The following is a 17,251-nucleotide window of genomic DNA, read 5'->3' on the forward strand; positions in this document are numbered from 1 at the left end:
CTAACCAGAAGCTATCCGATAGCTAGCCAGAAGCTAATCTGTAGCTGCCCAGAAATTAGCCGGTCTGCTGGCTAGCGTTGGTGTTTCAGCTGCCCACGTTTTGTTGGTCATCAGCTATTCCTTTAGCTCATAATCTACCGGCACTTTTGTGCAACGCGACTCGGACCGGAGCATTCCGCGGATTTTTTTTCTCTCAGTTCCCCGGATTTCAGCCGCAGCTCTGGACATTTGCAGCTAGCTAGCTGCAAACCGTGTGACTATTGGCTTTACGTCGATCCCGGAGCAAACTCAAATCATTCCGGAGCTAGCCAGCTGGAGAGTTCCATCAGCCATTCCTGGCTACAGTCACCTATCCGGACCAGTTTTTTTTTGTTTTGTTGTTGCTGCAGATACGGAGCCCCACCGGGCCTTCACGACTGACTGCCACGTTATCTGCCCGAGGAGTTATCCAACTGGGACCTCCGTCCCGACGTTACCCTGAACGCTCATCTGGGGCCCGCTAACCGTTAGCTGTCTTATCGGCTGCTATCTGAATAAGTATATCGGACAATTATTATTATTATTATTTTATTTTATTTTCTTGGGTCACTATATCTATTTTGCCAATTTGGATTGATCTCCCCTACCACACGGAACCCCACTAACCTACCGACGGAACACGCACGGTATCTACAAATAGACTTCCATACTATGCTATCTTGCTACCGATAGCCATCTACCCGGCCAGCTGTCTGGATCGCCGTGACCCCAACCAACCTCTACTCACTGGACCCTTATTGATCACTCGATTAAGCATGCCTCTCCTTAAGTAATATGCCTTGTCCATTGCTGTTCTGGTTAGTGTTTATTGGCTTATTTCACTGTAGAGCCTCTAGCCCTGCTCACTATACCATATCCAACCTCACAGTTCCACCACCCACATATGCGATGACACACCTGGTTTCAATGATGTTTCTAGAGACAATATCTCTCTCATCATCACTCAAATACCTAGTTTACCTCCACTGTATTCACATCCACCATACCTTTGTCTGTAAATTATTCCTTTAAGCTATTTTATCGCCCCAAAACTTCCTTTTACTCTCTGCTCTAGAAGTTCTAGACGACCAATTCTCATAGCTTTTAGCCGTACCCTTATCCTACTCCTCCTCTGTTCCTCTGTGATGTTGAGGTGAATACAGGCCCTGCAGTACCTAGCTCCACTCCTATTCCCCAGGCGCTCTCTTTTGATGACTTCTGTAACCGTAATAGCCTTGGCTTCATGCATGTTAACATTTGAAGCCTCCTCCCTAAGTTTGGTTTGTTCACTGCTTTAGCACACTCTGCCAACCCGGATGTTTTACCGTGTCTGAATCCGGGCTTAGAAAGACCACCAAAAAATTCTGACATTTTCATCCCAACTACAAGATTTTCAGACAAGATAGAACGGCCAAAGGGGCGGTGTTTGCAATCTATTGCAAAGATTGCCTGCAAGATCTGTTTTTACTATCCAGGTCTTTCCCAAACAATTTGAACTTTTCTACTTTTAAAAATCCACCTCTCTAAAAAACAAGTCTCTCACCGTTGCCGCCTGCTATAGACCACCCTCTGCCCCCAGCTGTGCTCTGGACACTATATGTGAACTGATTGCCCCCCATCTATCTTCAGAGCTCGTGCTGCTAGGCGACCTAAATTTTAAACATGCTTAACACCCCAGCCACCCTACAATCTAAGCTTGATGCCCTCAATCTCACACAAATTATCAATGAACCTACCAGGTACCACCCCAATTCCGTAAACACGGTACCCTCATAGATATCATCCTAACAAACTTGCCCTCCAAATACACATTTACATTTTACATACACAAAACACCTCTGCTGTTTCCACCAAGATCTCAGCGATCACTGCCTCATTGCCTGCATCCGTAATGGGTCAGCGGTCAAACGACCTCCACTCATCACTGTCAAACGCTCCCTGAAACACTTCAGCGAGCAGCCTTTCTAATCGACCTGGCCGAGGTATCCTGGAAGGATATTGATCTCATCCCGTCAGTAGAGGATGCCTGGACATTTTTTTTTAAATGCCTTCCTCACCATCTTGAATAGCATGCCACACAGAAATTTTAGAACCAGAACAGATATAGCCCTTGGTTCTCTCCTGACCTGAACTGCCCTTAACCACAGAAAAATACATCCTATTATGTGTTCTGCATTAGCATCGAACAGCCCCCGTGATATGCCATACTTTCAAAGGGAGCTAGAAACCAGATAATACAACAGGCAAAGTATAGAAAACCAAAGCTAGCTTTTTCAGCAGAAAATTTGCTTCCTGCAACACAAAATTCAAAAAGTTCTGGGACAACGTAAAGTCAGGAGGAATAAGAACATCCTCCAACAGCTTCCACCTGCTCTGACAGTCAGGAAACACTGGTCAACTCAACCGACAAATCACATGTTAAATTGAGAATTTCAATAAAGCATTTTCTAACGCTGGCCAGCTTCTCCCCTGGCCTACCCCCTACCCCGGAACAACAGCACGCCCTCCACCTCTGCTACTCGCCCAACCTCCCCATTTTCATCTTTCTCCCAAATACAGTCAGCTATGTTCTAAAAGAGCTGCAAAACATCTGGACCCTTACAATCAGCACGGCTAGATAATTCTGACCCTTTCTTTCTAAAACATCTGCTGAATTGTTGCCACCCTCTCACTTCAGCCTTTTCAACCTCTCTTTTCGTGGTCGTTGCAGATCCCAAGATTGGAAAGCAGCTGCGTTATCCCCTCTTACAAGCGGTGGGACACTCTTGACCCTAACACTACAGACTATATCTATATCCTACCCTGCCTTTCTAAGGTCTTCGAAAGCCCAAGTCAAGCAAACAGAATACCCGATCCCCATTTCGAATCCCACATACCACCTTCTCCGCTAATGCAAATCTGCGTTTCAGAGCTGGTCAGGCTGCAACCTCAGCCCACGGCTCAGGTCAAAACGATATCTTAACGCCATTCGAATAGGAAAACAATACTGTGGCAGCCGTATTTCATTGACCTGGCCAAGGGTTTATGACTCTGTCAATCACCAACATCCTATCGCAGCACTCGACAGCCTTGGTTTTCTCTAATGATTGCCACTCGCTGGTTCACCAACTACTTCTCTGATCTCGAGTTCAGTGTCAAATCGAGGGTCTGTTGTCCGGGCGCTCTGCCAAGTCTCCATGGGGGGCCACAGGGTTCAATTCTTGGACCGCACTCTTCTTCTCTGTTATACATTCAATGATGTCGCATTTGCTGCTGGTGATTCTCTGATCCACTCTAACGCAGACGACACTATTCTGTATACTTCTGGCCTTCTTTGACACTGCGTTAAACAACCCTCCAGGCGAGCTTCAATGCCATACAACTCTCCTTTCCTGGCCTCCAATTGCTCCAATACAAGTAAAACTAAATGCATGCTCTTCAACCGATCGCTGCCTCACCTGCCCGCCCTGTCCAACATCACTACTCGGACGGCTCTGACTTAGAATATGTGGACAACTACAAATACCTAGGTGTCTGGTTAGACTGTAAAACTCTCCTTCCAGACTCACATCAAACATCTCCAATCCAAAGTTAAATCTAGAATTGGCTTCCTATTCCGCAACCAAAGCATCCTTCACTCATGCTGCCAAACATACCCTTGTAAAACTGACCATCCTACCAATCCTCGACTTCGGTGATGTCATTTACAAAATAGCCTCCAAAACCCTACTCAATAAATTGGATGCAGTCTATCACAGTCCATCCGTTTTGTCACCAAAGCCCCATATACTACCCACCACTGCGACCTGTACACTCTCGTTGGCTGGCCCTCGCTTCATACTCGTCGCCAAACCCACTGGTTCCAGGTCATCTACAAGACCCTGCTAGGTAAATCCCCTTATCTCACGCTGCTGGTCACCATAGCAACACCTACCTGTAGCACGCGCTCCAGCAGGTTTATCTCTCTGGTCACCCCCAAAACCAATTCTTCCTTTGGCCGCCTCTCTTCCAGTTCTCTGCTGCCAATGACTGGAACGAACTACAAAAATCTCTGAAACTGGAACACTTATCTCCCTCACTAGCTTAAGCACCAGCTGTCCAGAGCAGCTCATAGATTACTGCACCTGTACATAGCCCATCTATAATTTAGCCCAAACAACTACCTCTTTACCTACTGTATTTATTTATTTATTTGCTCCTTTCACCCCATTATTTCTGTTCTCACTTTGCGCTTTCTTCCACTGCAAACCAACCATTCCAGTGTTTTTAGTTTTTTATTTACTTGCTGTGTTGTGTATTACTTCGCCACCATGCCTTTTTATATTTTATTTATTATACATATATTTGTTTGCCTCTACCTCCCTTATCTCACCTCACTTGCTCACATTGTATATAGACTTATTTTTTTTCACCTGTATCATTGACTATATTTGTTTATTTACTCATGTGTAACTATGTTTTGGTATGTGTCGAACTGCTTTGCTTTATCTTGGCCAGGTCGCAATTGTAAATGAGAACGTGTCTCAATTTGCCTACCTGGTTAAATAAAGGTAAATAAAATAAAAAAATAAAAAATACCTGTCAGGGCAAGGAGATTGAGGTGTTAACCTCATATTAATATCTTGGAATTTTATTGATAACGGCCTCTCTTTAAATTGCATATTCAACAACTTACAAAAAAATTTAAGCTAAATTGGGATTTTATTTTAGGAATAAGGCCTGTTTTTCTTTTGAAGCCAGAAGGAGGCTAGTATCAGCTACATTTATGCCTTTACTAGACTATGGGGATATTTTATATATGAATGCTTCCGCTTAGTGTTTGAGATCAATTGACACCGTTTACCATGGCACTTTGAGATTTATTTTAAACTGCAAAACCCTTACGCACCACTGCACTTTGTGTACCAGGGTTGGCTGGCCTTCTCTAGTCACTCATAGGCTCAGTCACTGGTATACTTTTATTTATAAAGCCATTTTGGGTTTACTACTTTTTTATTTGGGCACTTTTATTGTTTAGAAATGTGGTGGGTACTCTCTTTGTTCGCTGGACTTTATCCTGCTAACTGTTCCAAATGTCCGAACTGAATTTGGTAAAAGGGCTTTTATGTACTCTGCGCCATCGTCTTGGAACGCCTTACAAAATACTTTTAAACTGGAAGAACTTGTCCCGATTGGTATTTTTAAATCACTGATGAATGATCTTGAGACTGATTCCCTGACCTGTCAATGTTTTGAATTTGCTGTTTTTGATTTTTGTGGTTTTTACTAGATTACTTGTAGTTTTTCATGTTGTTTGTCTGTAATTTTTGTAATGACTTGGTGCTGCCTATCTTGGCCAGGACGCTCTTGAAAAATAGATTTTAAATCTCAATGAGCCCTTCCTGGTTAAATAAAGGTTAAATAAATAAATACATACAATTCTTGTCGCGTCTCCTGTTAGTACATTTTATGTAGGGAAGATAGTAATCCATAATGCATGACGTTGCTGGGAGTGCTTGAACTTGTATTTTTTTATTAGCATAGCATTTTTTGTGTGTTTTCTATAGTTATGTTCTTGAAAAAGTATAAATTGACCAATTCGGCCACTTGGGTACATTTGGGCAAATCGTGAACGACACCTGGGTTACTTCATACTAAATGTCATGTAGCTTGCTCATTCTTAAAGTTATCCGTCTGAAACTTTGCACATACACCATTGCCCTATTGTGGACACCATCTAAATTACCTCCAGCTTCCTAGCTGAATGTGTGGCTTTTCGCTTGCATTTCAAAGAAACGGTTGTTTTTTTCTTTGTATATTCTTTTACCAGATCTAATGTGTTATATTCTCCTACATTCATTTCACATTTCCACAAACTTCAAAGTGTTTCCTTTCAAATGGTATCAAGAATATGCATATCCTTGCTTCAATGCCTGAGTTACAGGCAGTTAGCTTTGGGTATGTCATTTTAGGCAAAAATTGAATAAAAGGTGCTGATCCTTAAGAGGTTTTAAAAGATTGAATATGTATTCCCACCCACAAGTTTCTTGACTTGAAACTGTGATGCCTCTTTCTGCATCATTTCACCTAGACTCGCCTGCTACTGGACTTGTGTGTGCTGTCTGTCTGGGTGGCATCAGAACTGAACAAGATAAAATCTCTGAAAATTGCCTCCAATCCAAAACCTCTATATAGAATTGAAGGGTTGACTGACTTGGGGAACGGAGGATAGATGACTTCTGCAAATAAGCAGCATTGGCCCGAGTACTCTGTAAATAAAAATACCATCCGTCAAAGAAGAGGATGACTCATCAAACATCAGCTCTTAAAACAAACCACACTCCACCTTTACCATCAAGGGAGAAAGAAAATGACAAAGTGGTTATTTTCTTTTCTACATTTCCACTCTTTCCATTCCCGTATTTAAACTCTATGAGGATGCGATATAGGTCAAAGGCCAAACACTGATGCCTGAGAGAGCCTGAGGCCTCTGTAAAGAGTACAAAGCTAACCTTTAAGTGTTCTTCTCTTTCATTCCTTTGTTGTGGTATGTACATGAAGAGTTCTGTAATACTGCAAACATGGTCTCATTAGAATATGTCAATATTAGTTATACAGTATGTCCCTATTGATATTATATATGGTATGTCACTCCTGGTTTATCATTGCTCTGCGTAAGCAAAAAGTTCCTAACTCCAGGTTGCAGTTTTGAATCCTCGGGAGGCTGGTTTTGTTTGGTTGCTAATACATTTTATTACATCTATGGCTGCACAGCACTTTTATTCTGCTTATGTGCTTGCTGTTGTGTTGCAAGCAAATTCATTCTGCTATTGAGGTGTTGTAAACAAATTCATTGTTGCTCAGTAATCCTCAAAGTCGATTAGTTGAACTGGCACTCCACTCTGAGAGTGATTTTCCTACCTCAACTGCCTGATTCTTGGCAGTCAGTTCCCCTGGCGCTGGAAAAAGCCAATGACAGGACTCAGAAGTCATTATCCTCTGCATTACTTATACTGTCCTTGGCCAAACCCAAAGTGCAGCTGAGGGAGGAACTGAGGGAGGAACAAATGGCTTTGGCAAAATACCTAAATTGAGACAACAATTTAGAAAGAAACGGTACAATCTGGCAAAGAGGACAAGAGAGAATTAGAATTACAAATTGTCAGTCTAAACAGGGTTTGGGAGAGGAGTGATTTGATGATGGAGTAAGGGGGGGTAGAATGTCATGGTGAGACAGAGGAATATCCAGATTAATGTCACCACCTTGGAGGCATCTGTTGCCTAGGCTACAGGGAGGGGATTAATACTGGGTATTGGGAGAAGTGGTGGCCTGACTGGAGAGAGGGAGAAAGAGAGAGGGAGAAAGAGAGAGGGGGGAGCGAGAGGGGAAAAAAAGAGAGAGCGAGAGCTCTGACTGGTGAACCAACCACATTGGGGGGGGGTTAAACTGTTGCTCTTTAGATCATAGTATACTTCATGTAATAATAATCAGTCTGGTGCTTATATTTGTCCTGTTTCACACATGTGCAAGTATGTATTATATGCATGTGTGAAATGGAAATGTGCTTTTTGCATATCCAAACTCCCCTTGAGACACCGTTGAAGAGTGTCACAGCCAGCCATTATCAACAGCATTCCTGGAGCAATTAAGGTTAAGTGCCACTTCAACAGATTTGTCACCTTGTGAGCGCGGGGATTCTAGCTAGTGACCTTTTGGTTACTGGACAAACGCTCAAAACGTTAGGTTACCTGCTGTGGTTGTCCTCAATGATACCTTTAGGTTGTTGCATGAATGTATCTGTATTTGAGGGGCTATTTACTGTACATACCCAGGCTGTCTTGCTTTGTGTTTGTCTCTGTGTATTTTATTGTGGTTGTAAACATATCAGAAACTGATTGGCCGGGGTAAGTGTTCTCCCAGGTCGTTTCCGTGTAAAAGGACCCATGAGCACCAACATGTGAAGTGTATAGGAGCATATCAAAATTTGTGTCAAATGAAAGCTAAGAGTCTATATTTTGTATAGATACAGTGGCATAGATACAGTGCATTCAGAAAGTATTCAGACCCCTTGACATTTTCCACATTTTGTTACGTTATAGCCTTATTATAAAACTGATTACAATCTTTTTTTTCATCATCAATCAAGACACAATACCCCATAATGACAATGCAAAAACAGTTTTTTAGACATTTTTGCTAATTTATTAAAATTAAGAAATAATATAAATACCTTATATACATAAGTATTCAGACCCTTTCCTATGAGACTTTAAGTTGAGTTCAGGATTGTCCTGTTTCCATTGATAATCCTTGAGATGTTTCTATAACTTGCCTGGAGTCCACCTATGGTAAATTCAATTGATAGGACATGATTATGAAAGGCACACACCTGTTTATATAAGGTCCCACAGTTGATAGTGCATGTCAGAGCAAAACCCAAGCCATGAGGTCGAAGGAATTGTCCATGGAGACAGGATTGTGTCGAGGCACAGATCTGGGAAATGGTACCAAAACATTCTGCAGCATTGAAGGTCTCCAAGAACACAGTGGCCTTCATCATTCTTAAATGGAAGAAGCTTGGAACCATCAACACCCTTCATAGAGCTGGCCCCCGGCCAAACTGAGCAAAAATCTGTAACAGAATGACTGCAATTGAATTGGCAACAATGGGAACAACGTACGTAGGGTAAGGACAGAAAAAAGCTTGGTCATACAGTATGTTAGAGTAGCAGAGACAGGATCAGGATGCACCAGATGGACGCATACTGCAGACTTATGTTTCAGTATATTCATCTTTAAAGAAGAGATGACGAATTTAATATCACGAGGGATGTTATTTTTATGCAAAAATAAAGAATTGTCATCTAATTTAAAATGACTGTTGGGCAAACTGGAACTGCAGGTGCAAATGGAGGTGATTTCTGTTTGTTGCTCTCCCAGGCCTTTTTCTCTCTCTCCAACTTGAGGACAACTGTGGAAACACTACTATAATAATTATTGCTTATACAGTGCCATTAGAAAGTATTCACACATCTTGACTTATTCCACATTTTGCTGTGTTACAGCCTTAATGTAATTGATTAAATTGAGATTTTGTCATAATGTCAAAGTGGAATTATGTTTTTAGGATTGTTTACAGATTAATACAAAATAAAAATCCGTCAAATGAGTCAATAAGTATTCAACCCCTTTGTTATGGAAAGTCTCAATAAGTTAAAGGTGTGAAAATTTGCTTAGCTGGTCACTTATTAAGTTTCATGGATGTTTAACGTGATTTTTGAATGACTACCTCATCTCTGTACCCCACACATACAATTATCTGTAACGTCCCTTTGTTGAGCAGTGAATTTCAAACACATATTCAACCACAAAGACCAGGGAGGTTTTCCAATGTCTTGCAAAGAAGGGCACCTATTTATAGAGGGGTAAAAAAAWAAAAAAAAAGCAGACATTGAATCTCCCTTTGAGCATGATAAAGTTATTAACTACACTTTGGATGGTGTATCAATACACCCAGTCACCACAAAGATACAGGCATCCTTCCTATCTCAGTTTCCAATGGTGACTTTCAAACAGTTACAGCATTGAATGGCTATGATAGGAGAAAACTGAGGATTAAAGAATTAAGCGTTATGTTTGGGTCAGATCCAACACAACACATCATTGAGTACCACTCTTCATATTTCAAGCATGGTGGTGACTGCATCATGTTATGGGTATGCTTGCCATCAGCAAGGACCAGGGAGTTTTTTTTAGGATAAAATGAAACGGAATAGAGCTAAGCACAGGCAAAATCATAGAGGGAAAACCTGGTTCAGTCTCCTTTCCAACAGACATAGGGAGACAAAGTCACTTTTCAGCAGGACAATATCCTAAAGCACAAGGCCAAATATGCACTGGAGTTGCTTACTAAGGCGACATTAAATGTTCTTGAGTGGTCTAGTTCAGTTTTAACTTAAATCTGCTTGAAATCCATGGCAAGACTTGAAAATAGCTGTCTAGCAATGATCAATAAACAACTTGACAGAGCTTGAAGAATTCTTTAACGAATAATGTGCAAATATTGTACAATCCAGGTGTGCAAAGCTCTTAGCAACTTACCCAGTAAGACTCACAGCTGATATTTCTGTATTTCATTTTCAATAAATTAGCAAACATTTATAAAAACGTGTTTTCACTTTGTCATTATGGAGCATTGTGTGTAGATGGGTGAGAGAAAAACAAATATTTTGAATTCGGGCTGTAACACAACTTAATGTGGAATAAGTGAAGGTGTATGAATACTTTTCTGAATACACTGTATCTCAGAGCAATACAGGTGTGTGGGACATCGCCAACTCTTAAGTGTCACTTTCCCAATTCCAAATCAACCGTTTTACACTACCTCCTCGGCACTTGACAATCTGAAAGGATAGGACCAGTACAAACAAAATGGGAAAGCGTTCCATCCAGCTTATCATATTGCCTATAGGGGGCAGGGCCTCACTTGGGGTTGGGCATTAGTCACCATGATTCCAAGGTTCTACCCATCCAGTGCCTGCCTGCCTAAAGGCACTAGAGGGGACAGCACTGAGTAACTGTTCAAGCCTGTGACCCAGGCCGGGACTGTTGAAAGTCATAGAGTTAATGTAGGAGAGGAGCCAGAGCAAAGTACTAGGTCACTGGAGACGAAGAGGACACAGGGGTGGGTGAAGATGAGAGTGACAGGTCATTGATGCTGCATGGCAGGAATAGAGAAAAGCCATAAATGACAGAGCAAATACGGCCAAGAGAGGGAGCGAAGGCCATGCAGGCTCTAACACAAGGATGACGGGAACTAAGATTAACAGAGAGGAGGAATGGTTATTATCCGGGAATAAACTGTGTTAACATGGTACAGTGGTTAAACTCTTTCTGACCTTGCCACCTGTAATCTCAATATTTCACCATAACCCTGGAACAGATTTGAAAGCATCTACAAATTGGACCTTTCTTATTTTCCTAGAAATAGTGTAATCTGTCTCTGGTTTTAACATGACCTAATGACAATGTGTCCGGACATGAAAAAATAACATCATGCATATTATATTTGAAAGGGAAATATTAGAAAATGTTTTAAAATTTGATTTGTTTTCATACTCATAATACAACGTATACAGCCACTTGGAATAGGGTAGTTTCACAGCTAGTTCCTCTTACTCCATGCTCCAGAAAACTGCTGGTTTGATTTAAAATGCAAAACCATGTATCATTTGGATATCAAAACCTTTTTTTTTTTTTTTTACAATCACATGTATTTTTGAAAGCCCTTATTACATCCGCAGTTGTCACCAAGTGCTAGAAGTACACTGCTGTATCTCCAATTTTAAGTGTACCTTCATAAAACTGTTTTGTCATCGTGACAGCCACAATATATTGACACAGTGGTGACATTATTTCACCATTTTTGGGGACAGTAGTTCACTAATGTCTCCATAAYTTACTATTTGTTGACATTCGTTTACTATAACAAAAGCTATTCTGATTCTGTAAAAGTTTATCAATTACAATGACAGATATGTTTTATTCTATGATGGGAAGTGTCTGAGTAACTGGGTCCACCAAAGGAGAAGCAAGAGGAATGTTCATCTGTGGGGTTGATTTGGACAAAGCTCTGTGTTGTATCATGAGAATAAGGAAGCAGAGGGACAGGAAATTAAAGGGTAAATCTCCCTGTGACACGACATATACAAGTAGAAATACAGTCTGCATCCAAACTCAGACAGCATTGTCAACATTCATTCACTTTACTGTATCTCAGGGAGATTGCTGATATACTGTATCTTGAATAACCATATTTTACACCCCCCCCCCCCCCAAAAACAAACTCAAATGTGATCTGAAAATAAATAGAATAGCAGATGCTGTAGCTAGTAGCATGAATCCAATTATATGACAATAAATGTTGAAAAACGTTTTTATTGTCATTACAAAATCATCAGAAAAAATGTGGTGATTTGGTCATCATTACCAATTCATGCACACTTAGATGGGATGTCATTCACTCAGCACTTAATTTCCTAGTAGTCTTTTTTTTGTAAAACGTTCTTCTAGCAACTGTGTGTGGAGAATTTTAAGTGCTCCAACCTGTATGAACTCATTGGACACACTTAATAGTATTCCCCCTGCGGTGCCATGTGTCAGCAGCAGATCATAGAAGCAACAGTGCATAGTAAAGAGGGATGGAGAGAGTGGTCTGATGGAGGTAGGAGGAGAGGATGCCTGCAATCCTGATGAAGCCAGTGTAGTCTTACGTCTGGAGTGGAGGAAATGTAAATACTATATAACAGCAAATTACAGTGTCAATACACATGTATAAAATAATATTTAATTATGTCAGCAGTTCATGTTCAGAGTTCCATGCTTTGAACATTTCGATTAAGAAGATCTTGATGTCTGTAAATAATGCAGTGCATTACTAAATAAATAGTATCACAGATCTTTTGTCATCAACTGATTATTTTATGATCGGTGTCCTTGAAATCTCAAGACAACATCTGGTATGCATAGCGATGACTCCAAATAGGCAATTAAATTAAAAGCTTATCCTCAAATATGCTAAATCCATAATTGAGGCATCCAGCAATGGCTAGTGACTCACTAAACAGCTTTCCTGCCCCCAGGGGATCATGTGTCAATTGGGTTATTTTTGTAAGTTGAATAGAAAACGAAAGGTTAGACATTTGGACGAAACTTTCATCAAACTGTCTTAGATGATCGAGAGAAAAAAACACTTTGAAAAACATAAGTAGGTCTTTTGCACACAAAAGGGTTGGATTTCCCTTCTAACAACATGTAGGCATACTGTGCATCTAATCCTCAGTACTTTGCTCATTACAAAATGTCATTTTTGCACATAGCATGTTTCTCAGATGTAAATGAAGCATTTGAATTGTGGGCCATGTTGCTGTACACATATTTTTTCCAGGTTCTCTCTTGTGCCTCTCACTTTCTTTTATGCTTTATTTTCTAGTGATCTTCCTTCTCTTCTCTATCTCTGGAGACTAGATAATGACATGCTAATGATTTATTTTTCGGTCATCTTAACGAAACTCTCACCCTTACCGAATGATTTGGTAACACCAGACCCGCCTAGCCTAAGTGGCTGTGAAGGAACTGCATTAAGTCACATCCAAGAGGATGCATTTGTCATACTTATCTCTTTTATACGAGCTGAGTTTAACCATGTCAACGTGATTTTAAAATGTTTCAATTAACATGCTATTGAAAATCTTAGAAACTACTATAGTTTACTCTCAGTGATTGTTCATATCAATGTTCAATCCTGTATACATACCTAAGTGAGATGCCAATAGCTGCAAACCAGGTGCTCTAATGGATATTGGAAATCCGGATCTGTGTGGGCACTGGGCAAGGGTGCAAAGTAGTGAAAGGTTCACGACAGATTATAAATATATTAATTTATGTATTCATATTTTGCTGTGTAGTGGTGTGATATGAATAAAATAGTGTCTACAATGAAAATATGTAATTACTTTTATAATTTGTAACTATCGTCTGAATTTGTAATTCCTGTGTCTATGGAAACGAGCACTAGTTGTTGATTTATCAAGGGTCACAGATTGGTTGGTCGAGAGCCATTTGCGCCTCTTTGTATTTGTCCAGTGTTATTAGCATCTCTGGTAGGAAGATGTTTGGCCTTAAGTGTCTGTTTTACGATCCAATTATCTCTCCTGCCAAACGGGCCACCGTAGGCCATCAACCAACCGTGACCTGCTATCATTACTCTCTAAGCTCCTTTCCTCTCAACCATGTTAGGTCCAATATATCATTTAAACTACATGTATCCCTAGACCTATCCATCATTGAAACTATCCCAAACATAGATGCAGTAAAGGGGTAAATGGAGTACAGACTGTTCCATTGACCGAACTGGTGCACATTCAACCAATCTGACCTAACGAAGTAGATATTAGTCAAATGTGTCATTATTTACGTATTGTAACAGGACCCCAATGTGGTTACTTAGGTCCACATTTGATATATTTGGCTGTTTTCACTGCATAACAATTAAAAGTTGTCCCTTTTCATGTTTAGAAGAAGTGACTACTAAATGTTAACTCCTGTTTTTATAAGATGGTTAGCATAGCTAGCATACAGAAATCGGTGGTGGTAGCCAAAGTTGCTTTTAACCATAATGCAATTGCTTGGTTAAGATGCCATTGGTTAAGATGACATGTGTAGGGGTTGACATCCATACAGTACAAGCATTATACTCAGATTTTTACCTCAACATAGTGTGAAAAACACATATAAACAATAGCCTAAATGTAGGCTAATTTTCCTGGGGGGCAATGAGGAGATTCAGGATCTTTTCCTATGGCCCTTTCCCCCACACGTTTTCCATGGTAATTTCATTGTTTTGGTCCAGTTCAATTGACCTCTACCGCATCTACAGTGCCTTTAGAAAGAATTCGGACCCCTTGAATTCTTTCCACATCAATTTGGCTCACAATGCCCCATAATGACAGAACAAAAAAGTGGTTTAGAAATGTTTGCTAATTTATGAAAAATCGAAAATTGAAATATCATATTACATAAGTATTAAGACCCTTTACACCGTACTTTGTTGAAGCACCTTTGGCAGCGATTCCCGCCTCAAGTCTTCTTGGGTATGGCGCTACAAGCTTGGTCAAAAGGTCTGAATACTTTCCGAAGGCACTGATCTAACCACATTTTGCATTATTATGCATTCCATTATTAGAATTCTTGAATTATTCACTATCACTATTAAACTTATCATACTACTTGGGGGACGTATAGTATTGCACATCTTTATCTGATACCAGGTTGCTTGTTGCACAGTCAGAACAAAGACAATTACAGGGAGAATTTTCACTGGTGGTTAGGGGAATTCACGACAAAGGTTAGGAAAACTAAAACAAGAAAAGTTTAGGTGAATTTACGTAGCAGGTTAGTCGAACTGGGTTAAGTTTAGAATAAGAATTAGGGGAACGGTTAGCTAAAATGCTACAATTGTCCCTTATGCAACTCAAACATGCAACCTTTGCATTGCTAGACTGTAGCGGATTATGCCCGACTAACCTCCCTACTCTCGTTTCTGTCTCAAGTAGCTAGAACATTAGTAGGTATCATATGTCTTGGAGGTGTTCGAAATACGTAAAGCATATTTCGTATGGATCTGAGGCRAGGCTGCCATGTCAGTCAGATAATGAATTTTTTACCTTCCACTCTGAAACATACTCTTCCTTTGATGAGAACGATCAGTGGCATAGCTAGAGGGAGACACAGAGACAGCTTCAGTCGACTCCAACCCTGATAATTAGCTTAGTAGTGTAGCTTTGCAGTCCCACTTCCAAAGGGGAACAAGACAGAGTAAGGAGGTTGAATTATTCACTAGCAGAGTGTACTCTGTTGTCATAGCACTCCTCTTTCTGCAAATTGTATGAATATGGTATTTTTGTAATCGTCACGAAAGAGCTCCTGGGGTGTGAAGTCACAGAAGTTAAATTCATAGCCAATAGGCCTAGATTTTTATCGCAGTGGGACATTTCCAGCATACTACACATTTTTTAAGAAGATGTTTTGTATATCCAGATTCATCATGTATTCATTACAGGAATTTGAATACTGTTGTTGTTATTTTGTGAGGAAGGGTAAAGATCAGCACTAGTCTGCTTCAAAAAGCCAATGGTTGTTATTTGTGTGCATCCAGATTAATGTCATGTTGTGCTCATTGGTGTTCCCTGTATGGATTGGTGGATGCTGGTGATGCGTAGGAGCTGCTTTTTCATTATAGAATGGTGGAGTTTGTCCTGCCCAAACAACGTTTCCAGATCAATGACATGAAAAATATACTAACAATTACGAATAGTAATAAATACAACTAACCAGGCCAAGGACTGGATGACAATACCTGACATTTAACAGTGTAACTCTTCTAACCACTAGTGTATGTTTTTAATGGTGCTCTATTGCCATTATCTCTATAAAAACTGTGTGATTATACCATAGACAATGACTTGATTGATGATCTATAAAGCTGCACGCAAATCAATTTAACTTGCATCGTGGTTATTTTTAGTTGTAGAACCCACAGAGGAAAGCTCAAATTCTCAAACTGTTAATCCTCATAAAATTCACGAGGGAGGGAGAATCTTAATGGCCTTAAGATAAGTACTAGGCCTGTTTCAGTGATTGTCTGAGATGTCAAGATATTTTCTTCATGCCACCTCATTTCAGGTGTTGCTATCAGAGTCATTCAATGAATAATATTACCCTGAGTTGTTGTCATTTTTCATTCTGATATTTGTTTCCATGTATATTCTGTTGTGATTTGCTTTAAAGCCAGTCAGCATATAGAAAGCGTAACATATCGTTAACCATTCCACAAATGTGTAATTTACATCCAGTGGAATCATTATGGGGCGGCAGGTTGCCTAGTGGTTAGAGTGTTGGGCTAGTAACTGAAAGGTTGCTGGATCAAATCCCCGTGCTAACAAGGTAAAATCTGTTGTTCTGCCCCTGAACAAGGCAGATTGCAGACTGTTCCCTGGTGGGCCATCATTGTAAAAAAGAATTTGTTCTTTACAGACTTGCCTAGATAAATAAAMGTTAAAAAAAATATGCACCAGAGATATCGCAGACATGTTCAGTGGGTACACTGTAGCAAAACATTTTGCAACAGAAAATGTAATTGGACAAGTTTCAAAACATTTTCCTCCTACAAGTCATCAAAATTGATAAAAGGTTTTAAAAACAATTCTAATAAATGCAAAAGTTGGACAATATATTCAAACATTTTGAATTTGTATAATCTATCAGATGTTGASTGAATTATAGCATGCAAAACATTTTAKTGACATGGACAAATAGTTAAATGATTTTGGTGGGAATTCAGGTATTCAATTTATTGTAAAATGTCACTTATTATTTTCATAGAACAGACTCATATATACATGTTCTTATTGCACCAGGTATTTTTTTTTCTTTTTTCTTTTTTTTCCTAAAATAATTACAATTTTATGGTTCCATTTGCATAAATACACCAGGTGCATTTGCATATATTAATACATTAACGTAAAGATGAGGAACAGGGCTGCAACCACCAACCACTTGCTCTGTATACCCTACATGCTCTGTATACCCTACATGCTCTGTATACCCTACATGCACTGTATACCCTACATGCTCTGTATACCTTACATTCTCTGTCTACCCTACATGCTCTGTCTACCCTACATGCTCTGTCTACCCTACATGCTCTGTAATACC

Source organism: Salvelinus sp. IW2-2015, linkage group LG32, assembly GCF_002910315.2.
Source record: "Salvelinus sp. IW2-2015 linkage group LG32, ASM291031v2, whole genome shotgun sequence".
Lineage (NCBI taxonomy): Eukaryota > Metazoa > Chordata > Actinopteri > Salmoniformes > Salmonidae > Salvelinus > Salvelinus sp. IW2-2015.